The 12,912-nt window shown below is 43.0% G+C and overlaps 1 pseudogene; it reads right to left on the bottom strand.

The window, feature by feature from the left end:
• Window positions 1-12,912, bottom strand: part of LOC114910727 (endophilin-B2-like) — a 43,318-nt pseudogene that overhangs the window by 16,295 nt on the left and 14,111 nt on the right.

Raw genomic sequence — 12,912 nt, 5'->3', positions numbered from 1 at the left:
GTATGCCAAGGCAACAAAGCCAAAAATAAAAATTAAAACCAAAATATGCATCCTCTCATATTTCCTAGGCACAGAGAGGGGAGGTTCAGTGTCCTTTGACCACTGAACAGCAAATATTTTGGTGAGAGAGCAAGACATAATGGGACTTTTATATCAGCAAGAATAAGGCACAAAGCTCTACCAGCCTGCAGAACGCTGCATAGAGAGTAGCAACATCAAGAACCAATTCGTGCTTAGCATCTTGGTGCTACAAAATTCTATGCTCAGCCTTTGGGGGTCCACACCCCCACCGGGAACCAGCCAGCCACAACGGCTTGTAATGTGGCCCTTTTAAACACATTCATTGTCATATTGTAAGCTACATTTCAACCACATATGTATTTAGAGGAGGATTGCCTAAAACCCTGAAAACTAGTTTGTTTTTCACAAGGCAACTGTCCTTCAAACACAAAGGACTAAAAAAATTATCTTTACCTTTCACAACTGTAAATAATTTGAACCCATGCTTTCATAACATAATATCGTTATTGCATACCTGGTCTCTCAGTACACCATCCAAGGCTACTTTCTGTAAATTTCAGGCTTCAGAACCAATCTTAAGAGAAAACTAATTTTTTGCAGTGAAAAAACAAAATCTGTTTGTTGCTCATTTTGTTTTTAACTTTCATGCCCCAAGTCACAATCAATAAAGGATTAATAATGGATATCTAATTTTTTTTTTTTTTTTTTTACGGGTCAGATTCTGCAAAAATCTAAGACATAAACTATAAAAAGATATTTTATACACACACACACACATAAAATTTTGAGCCACATTATAATTATACCTACTTTGAAATGACTGAAAATAAAAAGGTCTTCCACATACTCCTACATAATGTAGATTGTTGATTTATTCATCCCATAAACGTGCAAAATTTCTCCTATTATTGATCACAAGTACTCAGGAACAAAAGACACTGGAAACGAGTTGAATTAAAGCCATCCCGCACTCTTGTTTGTGTGTGTTTTACTGATCCTCACATCTCCATCACACTGCAGGCCACAATAGAAAGACATGTTAGTTACATCGTGAAGCAGAGTCAAAGCGAGATGGGACATCGCGCATGGTGGGGAAACACATCATGAGCTTGCAAAGAATGATGGGACAAGCCACTGCTTTGGACTACCTAGTCAAATATCACTGCCATTTCAGGGTTTGATGCAAGGGGTGTCCATTTGAAATAACATACAGAAGAAACAACACAACACAGAAGTATTTAACATTTGTACCTCAATTTAAAACGTGGATTGGAAGTTAAAGCTTAAACAATACAGCTTAATCCCTCAATTTATTCATGGGTTGCATTCTGCTAAAAGCATCACATAAAGCTGTAATGAATTTAAAATTTGTTGTAGGACATTTATTTTTAATCAACAGCTTCTAAATAGAGGATCTCAGTGCTCTCTCTCTCTCTATTACATAGTATATATATATATATATATATATATATATATATATATATATATATATATATACATACATACATACATACACACACACACACACACACACACACACACTGTATATATATGCAGGTGAGGAGTAAGGAGCAGCTGGGTGTTGTGAAGACAAGGCAGCAGGTAGAGATAGAAAGGCTTGTCCTGGAGAGAAAGCAGAGTTTGATATTAGATGCCGTGTGTTAAAGGCAGTGGAGAAGGCAAGTCAGTGGTTATGGTTGAAAAGAGAGCAGGAAAGTTGGGGTTGCAGGTTAGAAGGAGGTGTGTAATGGTAGAAAATTAGTGGCAGGTGGCTAGTAATGGGAGGCAGCTGGCAGTGATTAAGGAGGTGTGGCCTTTAATTATGGTAGTTTAAGTTGGTGGAGTGTTGTATTTGCAGTTTCTGCTGGTGGGTATAGAGGTAAAGGTGCAGTCCCTAGAAGGTACATATGATGCTGTGATTTAACTGGTTGCCGAGTTAGAGGTGCAGGATTTTTTTGAGGGTGAAGGGCATCTAACATGTCTGGGTCTGGGTCACCCAGACTGCACTGTTGAGCCTTCCGGAGGTGTAGTGGGCCAAATTCAACAAGACACCAATGAAGGGAGGTGCCCACTTGACAGTCTCAATGAAATACTCATGTTGTTACCCTGCTGGTTTGGTTTGTTAGTTTGGTTGATGGGTTTGATTTGTTTGGTTGGTAGGTTAGACTTGGTTTCTTGGTTTTGTGGGTGGGTTAGGTTTGGTTTGTTAGCTTGGTGGGTGGGTTGGAGAAGGTAGTTAAGCTTCTTGGTCTCAAGTCATGGAGATGTATGTTGGCTATGCTGTTATTCCCTGTGGCATCATGTTGTTGGTTGGACTGAGTCTTTGTGTACAGCTGCTGAAAAATATGTATGGAGTATAATATCTTATCCAGTGTATTTTTTTTTTTTTTAAACATGAAGCAACATTAAGTATTTCTCACAAAAGAATGAAGCAGTGGAGTAGAGAAGGGAGAGTAACTTGAATTGTAATGATGAACAGTGTCAAGAGAAGGTATTAAAGTATATCTCATTTCATCCCTGGTTTGGGACATAAGGCCTCAACAAATCACCACCATCTCTAACCATCATGTGCAACATGTTGTAAGATTAATCTCCTTTAGCTCAGATATTACAGTCCTTCTCCAAGCAGTTCTTAGCCTCCCCATTTTCACTTTTTTGTTGTGTTCAACTGAGGGTAACCTTTGGGAGATGTTGCTGCTCCATTCTAACTATGTGTACAAGCCATCTCATCCACTGGTACTTGATTTATTGAATTACACTATACTATTTGGTGGTCTTATGCAGTTCTTCATTAGATGGCTTTACTGACCAGAATATACCACAAAATTTTGGAGGCCCCTTCCTGGATTGGGGCCTTGGTGTGGCGGAAGGGCTTGCGTGATCTAGGGATCTCTAGAGCTATTTTGTTGGGAGTAGTATGCTCCTGTAGGATCCCCCAAGGCGAACAGGTCCAAAGTGAAGATCGGAAAACCCCCATGAAAAAAGTAAACAGGAGAATGTTTACCCTGCTTGGAATAGGGTCACCGGGACCTACCCCTGGAGCTAGGGCTGGGGGTAGTGCTCCTAGGTGAGCACCCGGTGGCCGGGCAGCCCACGTAACCCGGTCGGGCTCAGCCCAAAAAGACAACGTGGGGTCCAACATGGGGATTGGGTGCGATGCTTTTCAGGCGGCAGGAGCAGGCGGGGTGGCACGTGGCGTGGCACTGAGGCCCCTCACGACAGAAACTGGCTCTTGGCACATGGAATGTAACCTCACTGGAGGGAAGGAGCCAGAACTGGTGCGGGAGGTTGAGAGATACCAACTAGATAAAGTTGGGCTCACCTCCACTCACAGTGTTGGCTCTGGAACCAAACTCCTCGATAGGTGGTGGTCTCGCTCCTACTCAGGAGTTGTACAGGGTGAGAGGCGTCAGGCAGGTGTGGGGATACTCATAAGCCCCAGGCTGGGTGCCATACAGTTGGAGATTATCCCGGTGGAAGAGAGGGTCGGCTCAATGCGACTTAAGGTCACAGAGAGGAAAATTGACTTATATGTGCTTATGCACCAAACAGCAGTTCAGAGTATTCAACCTTCTTGGAGAGGGTGGGTGGGGTTCTGGACAGGGCCCCACCTACAGACTCCATAGTGCTGCTGGGGGACTTCAACGCTCACATTGGCAATGATTGGAAAATCTGGCGGGGGGTGATGATGGCAGGGAAAACTGATGGACAGACCTGGTAGACCCAAGCATTTAGTGAGGGTGTGCTGGGAATGACTGTCGGAAGACCCTGTCCGGAATGATTTTAGCTCACACCTCCGGGAAAGATTCTCCCATATCCTGGAGGAGGTAGGGGACATGGAGTCTGAATGGACCCTGTTCAAAACCTCCATTGTGGAAGTAGCCACGCACAGCTGCGACCAAAGCTTGTTGGTGCCAGTCATGGCGGCAACCCAAGAACTTGCTGGTGGACATCGGTGGTGAGGAAAGCCGTCAAACTGAATAAGGAAGCCTTTAGGGCCTGGTTGGCTCTGGGGACTCCCGATTCCGCACAAGTACTGGTAGGTATTTATTTAAAAAAAAAAAAAAAAAGAAAAAAGGCAGCAGCTGCATTTGCAGAAACAAAATCCAGAGCATGGGAGGAGTTTGGAGAGGCCTCAAAGAGGTTCTGAAGAACCATCCGGCGGCTCAGGAGAGGTCGGAGGAGCTTCACTCAAGCTGTGCTCAGCAAGGGTGGAGAAACTCTGATCTCTAATAAAGACATTTTTGGGAGATGAAAGGAGCATTCTGAGAAACTTTTAGACCCAAGAAATATGCCTCCCTTACAGGAGTCAGGGCCAGAGGCTTCCGGGCTGTCAGAGTCCATTTCCCTGGTGGAAGTCACTGAAGTAGTTGGTAAGCTCCACAGTGGCAAAGCACCAGGGGTGGATGAGATTTGCCTGGAACTGCTTAGGGCCCTGGATGCTGTAGGGCTGTCATGGCTGACATGCCTCTGCAATGTTGCATGGACCTTGGGGACAGTGCTTTTGGACTGGCAAACTGGGGTGGTGGTCCCTATCTTCAAGAAAGGGAATCGGAGAGCGTGTGCCAACTATTGGGGTACCACACTTCTCAGCCTCCAGTCTATGTCAGGGTGCTGGAATAGAGGCTCCGGCCGATGGCTGAACTTCGGATTGAAGAGGAACAATGCAGATTCCATCCTGGCTGCGGAACAGTGGACCAGCTTTTTACCCTCTCACAAATAATTGAGGGGGCATGGGAGTTCACTAATCCAGTTTACATGCGTTTTGTGGATTTGGGGAAGGCCCATGACCATGTTCCCCAAGAAATTCTGTGGGAGGTACTTAGAGTATGGGGTGTCAGGACCACTACTGTAGGCCATGTGGTCTCTCTACAAATGGAGAGAGAGCTGAGTCTGCATACTCAGCATTAAGTCAAGCCCATTCAATGTGGGTGTTGGACTCTGCCAAGATTGTGCCTTGTCTTCACTCCCGTTTGTAGTTTTCATGGATAGGATATCAAGGTGCAGTCAAGGTCAGGAGGGTATTCTATGTGAGAGTTGGAAGGGTGATGCCTCTGCTTTTTGCGGATGATGCTGTCCTTTTGGTACATCGCATGGATGCCTCCAACATGCACTGGAATGATTTGCAGGCAAGTGTGAAGCGGCTGGGATGAAGATCAGCACCTCAAAGTTTGAATCCATAGTTTTCTCACGGAAAAGGATGACATGCCCCCTCCAGGTAAGGGGAGAGAATTTGCCCCAGGTGGAGGAGTTTAAGTATCTTGGGGTCTTGCTCACGAGTAAGGGGAGAAGGGAGCGTGAGATCGGCCGCAGACTGGGAGCAGCAGCAGTAGTAATGCAGTCGCTGTACTGGACTGTAGTGGCGAAGTGGAAGCTGAGCCATAAAGCAAAGCTCTCTATTTACCGGTCGATCTACATCCCTACCCTCATTTATGGTCATGAGCTCTGGGTAATGACCGAAAGAATACAATCGCGGATACAAGCGGCTGAAATGAGTTTTCTCCGCAGGGTGCTGGGACTCACTCTCCGTGATAGGGTGAGGAGTTTGGATATCTGGGAGGAACTCAGAGTAGAGCCACTACTCCTCCACGTTGAGAAGAGCCAGTCGAGATGGTTCGGGCATCTGATAAGAATGCCCCTTGGGCACCTCCCTTTAGAGGTATACCAGGCATGGCCAACTGGGACGAGGCCCCAAGGTCAGCCCAGGACCCGCTGGAGGGACTATATCTCACAGTTTGCCTGGGAACGGCTGGGGATCCCCCGGGCTGAGCTGGAGGAAGTTGCGGGGGACAGGGGCGGCTGGGCCTCTGTGCTCTCCCTGTTGCCATTGCGACCCTAGAAGGACAAGCGGGCAAGAAAATGGATGGATGGATGGATGGCTTTTCAGAGGCAGTTATTTTGGAATGCCCCTAGTTTCCTCTTATCACTTTGGACCTCTCTCAACATTCAGAGCCATATAATAAGACAGACTTTACGTTGCTGTTAAATTCTAACCTTAGTTCATAAGCTTTACTGTCTAGACCTACAGATGGTCCAAAGTATAGGAAGGGCATTTTGAGTTTTTCCAAGGAGTGCACTGATATCTTTGCTGACAGCGTTGTCAGAAATGACAAGACTTCCCAGATAAGTAAATTCCTCCACCTTTTCAAGTGGGGCACTATTTATCATCACTGATGTATTTATAATACAGTTGACAGACATGACTTTAGTCTTGGAGGTATTTATATTTAGACCAATCTGTTTGGCAGGTATGTGTTTGGAGGAGAGTACAGCTAGATCATTGACCACATGGGGAAAAACAACCTCTTGGACTGTAAACTGTCTTCCACATGACCCAGTCCATACCATCTAGGAATATAATTGGAGAAATGATGCAGTTATGGCATACACCTCATTATACAGGGAACCACTCTGTTAGTTGCCCTTCAAGAATGACATCACATTTAAAGTCCTTGTAGAATAACTGAATCAAGGTTAGAATCTTTGGGGGTGAGGACCTTAGGATCTTCCATAATGTATCCTGATGCAGGCTGTTGAAAGCTTTTTGAAAGTCAATGAAATTAATGTACAACAAGCTATTCCACTTTGGGCATTGTACTATAATGTTTCTCAGAGAGAATAACTGCTCTATGCAGCCTCTGCATTTCCTAAATCCTGCTTATTCTTATCCCAACTTGTTGTCAATAGCTGAATCAATTCTGTCCAGTAGAATTCTACAGAAGACTTTGATGGAATTGAGAGCAGTGTGATGCTTCACCAGTTTCCCTTCTTTGGACAATAACTCTTTTAGACCAGTTATCAAGGATTGTATCTTTTTCAGAAGAAGTCTGCGAGTCCATTTGTTAGTATTTATGTTGGCCTTTAGCATCTCTGCATGAATATTGTTAATGCCACAGGCTTTTTCATTTCTTTAAAGCTTTCATGGCATGTCTGACTTACACTTCTGTTCAGGGACTGGAATCAATGTCAAATACCTTCTGCTGATGGATTTGCTGGGTCCTCTGGTTTTGGATAATGTAATTTCATGGAAATGTTTCCATCTTTCTGCTTGTTCATGCCTTGTTGTAAGGTTGTTTACATATTTGTCTTTCACAGGGATAGACTGTGTTTCTGCCACAGAGCTTTTTAATGATCTTATGAACAGTGCTCATTTCTCCTCACTCAGCTGCATGTTCAGCATCTTTTGCATGTTCCTCCACAAATAATCTCATCTCTTTTGGCACTCTTTTTTTCACCTCTCTATATTTGATCTTGTAAGCTTGCTGTATCTAAATCGGTCTGACTGTGTTCAAGATCTTGCTCTTCAATTGTTTTCTCTTTTCGATGATCTGCCATGCTCCGGGTGTTAACCATTCTTTGTTCTTCCCATTTCTGTGTCCTAAGATACTTGTAGCTGTCTCTACATAAATGTTCTTTATAGACTTCTATTTGGTATTAATATCAGGCTCTTCAGTCATATTGGCTAGTAGCTCAAAGAGGTTCTTCAGTTCTACTATAAGCGCTTGGTTGGTATTAGACATTTCAGCTTGGCAATGTAAAGGTGTTTCCTGCGCTGACTTTCCTGTTCAGCTTTTTGTAGCTTCAGCTTGATAGGTGCTTTCACTAGGTGGTAATTGCTTTCACTAGGTGGTAATCGCTGTAGACGTCTGCCCCACAACAAATAAAGACATTTTGTAATGACCTGCGCTATTTACCATTGATCACTATTTGTCGTTGCCTGTGGATGCCTTCGTGTGGAAAGATGATACCAACTCCTACCACTTTCATTTTCACAGCCATTTTTGCCCATGAAACTCTCAGTTGGCATTATTTCCCTCAACCTTTGCATTCATGTCTCCTATGATCACTAACATGTCATACTGTGGTACTGTTGAGACTTCTAGTTGTAGGACTTCATACCAGTCACCTTTGTCGTCGTCCTCCACTTCGTTTGTTGGTGCATAGCACTACAAAATGGTAATTTTACAGTGCTTAGAGTTGAAGCATACTCTGATCAAGCTGTCATTGATGGGTTCCCATTCAAGCAAGGTATTAACTTGCTTTTTGAGACTATGATGCCTATACCCTAGTTGTGACTGCCTGTGTGTCCCAAATGCAATATAACTGACCCATTGCCAGTTACCTGTCTTCCAGCACCATTCCAGTGGGACTCACTAATACCAATAATGCTCAGCTTACAGTACATCTCTCCACCTGACTGAGGACTTGAGCTAATTTTGATGCCTCATACATGGTTTAAACATTCCATGTTCCCATAAATCTTGTTTTTGGGTCCAAGTAGATTTGATTTCATACTCCTGACTTCCTGTAACAGGCTTGGGGTGGTCATGTCGCCAAGTGAATGGCTCAGATTAACACTGGCTTCCTGATCACAACTGACAATTGAATGGGTTTCTGTAACAAAATGTGCTTTTATAGTGTGAGGTTGTTAGCCCCACGCTCAACCCATAACCTGCAGGGACCAGTGGACTGTTTTCGTCTAGCCCCTTGCCATAAGACCTTCCTGACATTGCTGAACCTGCCAGGAGCTTGCCGCAACCCCACTTGGGACAAGAGGTTTCACTCAATGTGCGTGTGCATGTGAAGCAACATTAAGTCTATTCTACAGTTACTGAGAATTTAAAAATGCATCAGCTCTACAACCTCCTATTCAGTCTGTTCTGCTTTCTACACGCTTCATGTGGCACAAAAGAATGAAACAGTAGAGAAAGAGTAAGTTGGACTGTAACAAAGTGTCAAGAAGGTATTAAAAAGTGTCACCTTATATATTAACATGTCATTTGTGACTGAGAATAACAGAACTAGCCCCAAAGCAGCAACCATTAAATATAAGTATGTCAGCATCCACAAGTTAAGTAGTTTTTATTGTCATTCCTCCATACAGCTTGTGTACAGTGGAACGAAATGTTGTTTCTTCAGAGACCATGGTGCATCTAGTTAGCTTGCAATAAAAAGAATAAGACAAGCACCTCAATTTTTTTTGATGGATAGTACTTGTAAAAGTGTCAGCTATAATAAAATTAAAAAAAGTTAAATGAAATTGCTTCTCTACACTAACACAAACTGCCTCCCCTCTGAGATCTAGCACCCTTAAAACTTTTATTCCATCTTAGTGTTTTGCTCCCATCTACTGGTGGCAAGCAGAAACACGGGCCATATAAGTGTTACGAGAACAGTAAAGGAAATACAACTAAACTGAAATGTATATATATTTGAAATGTCATAACTTCGAGTTTCTGTATGAGGTATAATTGTATTTTATTACTATTATCAACAATTATCTCATACTTTCATTGCAGGTGAAATGTTGGGTAATGAATTTTATAAGTGTTTACCTATTAATAGAGCTGGGTATTCTTAGTGCATCAATTCAGGATAAGTATCTTGCTCAAGGGTTCTCCAGCAGGAGTAGGGATTCAAAACCATGACCTTCAGATTGCAAGGAAACATCTCTAACCACTATGCCACCTGCTGCCCAACCTGCACCTTAACAGACCAGCCGATTAGCATATTTTCACATGATGTCTTACAACAATCTCTATCTCCAGTTTAAAAATTGTCACCCAAGAAGAAAGACAGTTCCAGATAGTTATCTGCAATACCAAAGGTTATGAATGGCATAAGGCTGCTTCAAATACAAAGAAATGTGCCAGAACAAACCTACACTTAGTGAGAAAAATCAGTGTTAAAACATCAAAAGGTTAACAACAAATTACAAGCACGACTGTTCGTCCCTTAAAAATTGCTGCTGATCGATTGCTATCATTTCAAAAACCCAAAACCAGAGAAAAATAAAGTTCAAAATATAGTCACGAGAGAAATGCATAACATACCTAAATACAATCACTGAAAAAGGGCCGTAAAAGAACAACCACATGGTAAAAACTTCTTAAGGGGATTCAAGCTGATTTGCCTTGGTGAATTCATTTCACCTGAAATCTGAAAATGCCTGCATTGAACCACTTCTCAAAAGAAAAGTCGAATGACACAGTGGGGAGTATACTATGTGGAAAAATCCACCACAGTGGAATCTATTCAATATCTTCTCCATTACAGTGCCATATGCTATAATACTCACAACAGCAAGATTGTGTGCAACACACTGAGAGCTACTGAAGAAAGGGAAAGGTAAGAAGGAGACTAAGGGGGCAGATGGCAAAGGACAAAGTCTTGAGTGAAAGAAAGGAGCCAAACAATAGCACTTCAGTGAATAAAACAAAAGAAAGAGGAAGGAGGTATGAAAAAACTGAGAACTGGAGATGAACGAGGGAGAAAGAGCAAGAGTGTGTAGAGGAGGAAGGACAAAAGGGACCAAGAGGAATGGAGGCTCACCGAGGCCTTGGCCTCTGCCACCTTGGCCTTCTTCAGACGCGCTTTACAGACATCCAGGTCCAGTCGGCGGTTCTCAAGAAGACGTCTCTCTCTCTGCAGGGATGAAACACTTCCCAGTTACCCAATATTATAATAATAATAATAATAATAATAATATAAAGAATTCATTCATAAATTAAATCTGCTGTCCAAATAAACTGAGATGCTATCAGTTAAACTAACCAAATAAATGCAAAACAAATAAAAGACAACGGTCTGCTAGGAATTATTATAAGCCATTACTTACCTGATGCTTTTCCTCCAATGTTACTTTCGATGCTAGGTTTGTACATTGAGCTACTTACTAAGACAGTGACATTTATACAGCTGGGTAATTTTTACTGTATCAGTTCAGGGTAAGAACCTTGATCAAGGTTACTACAGAAAGAATGGAGATTACAACCCACATCCTTCAATCATAAGGCAGGTGCTCTTGTACTAAGTATTTTGTCACCTGCTCCCCTCCTAAACCCATTGTGGAGGAAGCATTTTGCAAAACTTCCATGCCCTTCAAGTCTTGAAATGAAATATCTTCAGAAACATATCCCCAACAGTTGTGCCCTTACCAAACTATGTCACCAGTGCCTAAATAACTCCACTCTGATCACAACTCGGAAAGCCCCCAAGCCCCCTAAAACTTTGATCCTGTCTTCCCATTACACTCCCGTGACTCACCGAGATAGTCCGCCAGTCGCCTTCCAAGAAGTTGCGCAGTGGGGTGAGGAAGCTGATAGCTGATGTCTGCATGAACTCCCGTTCAGTCTCGCCCAGCTTCCTCTGGTACTCGCCCACCTTCATCAGCGTGCTTCCTATAGTGTAAAAATGAAAGATAGATGTGGAAAGGGACACTGCTGACTTGTTGAAAGCTGGCAGGTTTAAAGACTTGTAAGAACATTCCATGAACATGCTAATTATGGGAAAGCACAAGCCATGTGATTACCAGACAGTGCTAATTTGCATACATTTGTTGTACATTGCACAAGGCCGATCAGACGGCCTCAGTTACTTTCTACAAATGTCATGCGTGAAGAACGGAGCAGAAGCATCACAACTCTGCAGAAAGCCATGAAGGCTAAAAAGAAAGGGAGACTCCATCATAGCACTACTGACCCATGAGACCCACTGAGGAGACATGGACGTGCTGTGATTCACTGGTGGTGGATGGAAGGCTGTCCCGGAACGATGAAAATTGATTCATTCTGACAGTAAAGGCATGGCTTATTCAATTTATTTCTTTTCCCTTTCACTGAGAACAAGGTTTGGCTGTAGGGTATCATCATCACTTTAGCTATGTTTTGCAGTCCCTGGAAAAGTTGCCCAACTCCTTGAATAAAGTCCCTCTGTCCCTCAGAGTTGCTGAATCACTCCAAGAATTCAAGATGGATATCACACCCATCACTTTCAAAGCCATTTCTCTCTTCATTTTTCTTCTGACACTTACATAAATGAGTCCAAGACAATCTGCTATGATTATTTATGTATTTGCTGTTTGAATGTCACTTCTATAGGCAGCTGCTTCAGGGATCTAAACTAGAAACATGGCGGTATCAGGTAAAGAAGATGTGCTTTAAAAATCTTGTGTGTGTTAAAGCTTATCATCTGTTGTTGTATGTTGCCTTGGAGAAACGGGTCTGCTAAAAACTATCCTAATGTAGCAGACATACGATTACAATAGTGTTATTTTTGCATCTTGGACAATTCCAAGCCCCCTCCTGTAACTCACCATATGGGGTTGCCGCGCCAAAGTCATTGGCCGCATCCTGCATGTACTGTCCCAGAAGCTCCCCATTGGTAATCCTGGATGGGATCTTCTTGTCAAGCTTCTCATAGAAAAACTCCTCAATACGGGCACCTGGGGTGGGGGACACAGACGAGGAGACTATCTGGTTTAGGATAAGTCAGCCACATGTCAACATCAACATGTTAACCACAGTGACTTATTGCTTCATCCAGGATACTCTACATCAGTCTGGTGGTCAAGTTTTGATCTGTTTAGATTATTTTGTACAAAAAATTCTTTCAAAGTGCTGTATATTCTTTTTTTCAAAGAAAATCCAAAAATGTGAAAGAAACGGCAAGCTGTTCAAATAACACGAGACAAAGTTTAGTTGAAAAATTTAATTATTATAACGAGGGGGTGTGGTGGCACAGTGGGTTTGACCAAGTCTTGCTCTCCAGTGAGTCTGGGGTTCAGTCCCCCTTGGGGTGCCTTGCGATGGACTGGTGTCCCGTCTTGGGTGTGTCCCCTTCCCCTCCAGCCCTGCGCCCTGTGTTGCCGGTTAGGCTCCGGTTCACCATGACCCCGCTTGAGAATAGCAGTTTTAGTCAATGTGTGTGTGTATTAATTATTTCTAATTTTATCAGAGATGGCTGAAGTTGATTTGACACTGTGGCAGCTGTGAATTTAAAGTTACAGACTATTCTTTTTATCAGGCTTCTTATTTCCTTTTCTGAGAAAGACATACAACATACAACCCAAACAGAACCCATGATGCTGCTGAAAGCAGAGTCATGTGCCAG

Source organism: Scleropages formosus, chromosome 6, assembly GCF_900964775.1.
Source record: "Scleropages formosus chromosome 6, fSclFor1.1, whole genome shotgun sequence".
In the NCBI taxonomy this organism is placed as follows: domain Eukaryota; kingdom Metazoa; phylum Chordata; class Actinopteri; order Osteoglossiformes; family Osteoglossidae; genus Scleropages; species Scleropages formosus.
The sequence above is the reverse complement of the archived record's forward strand: the minus strand, read 5'-3'. Positions and strand labels throughout refer to the sequence as shown.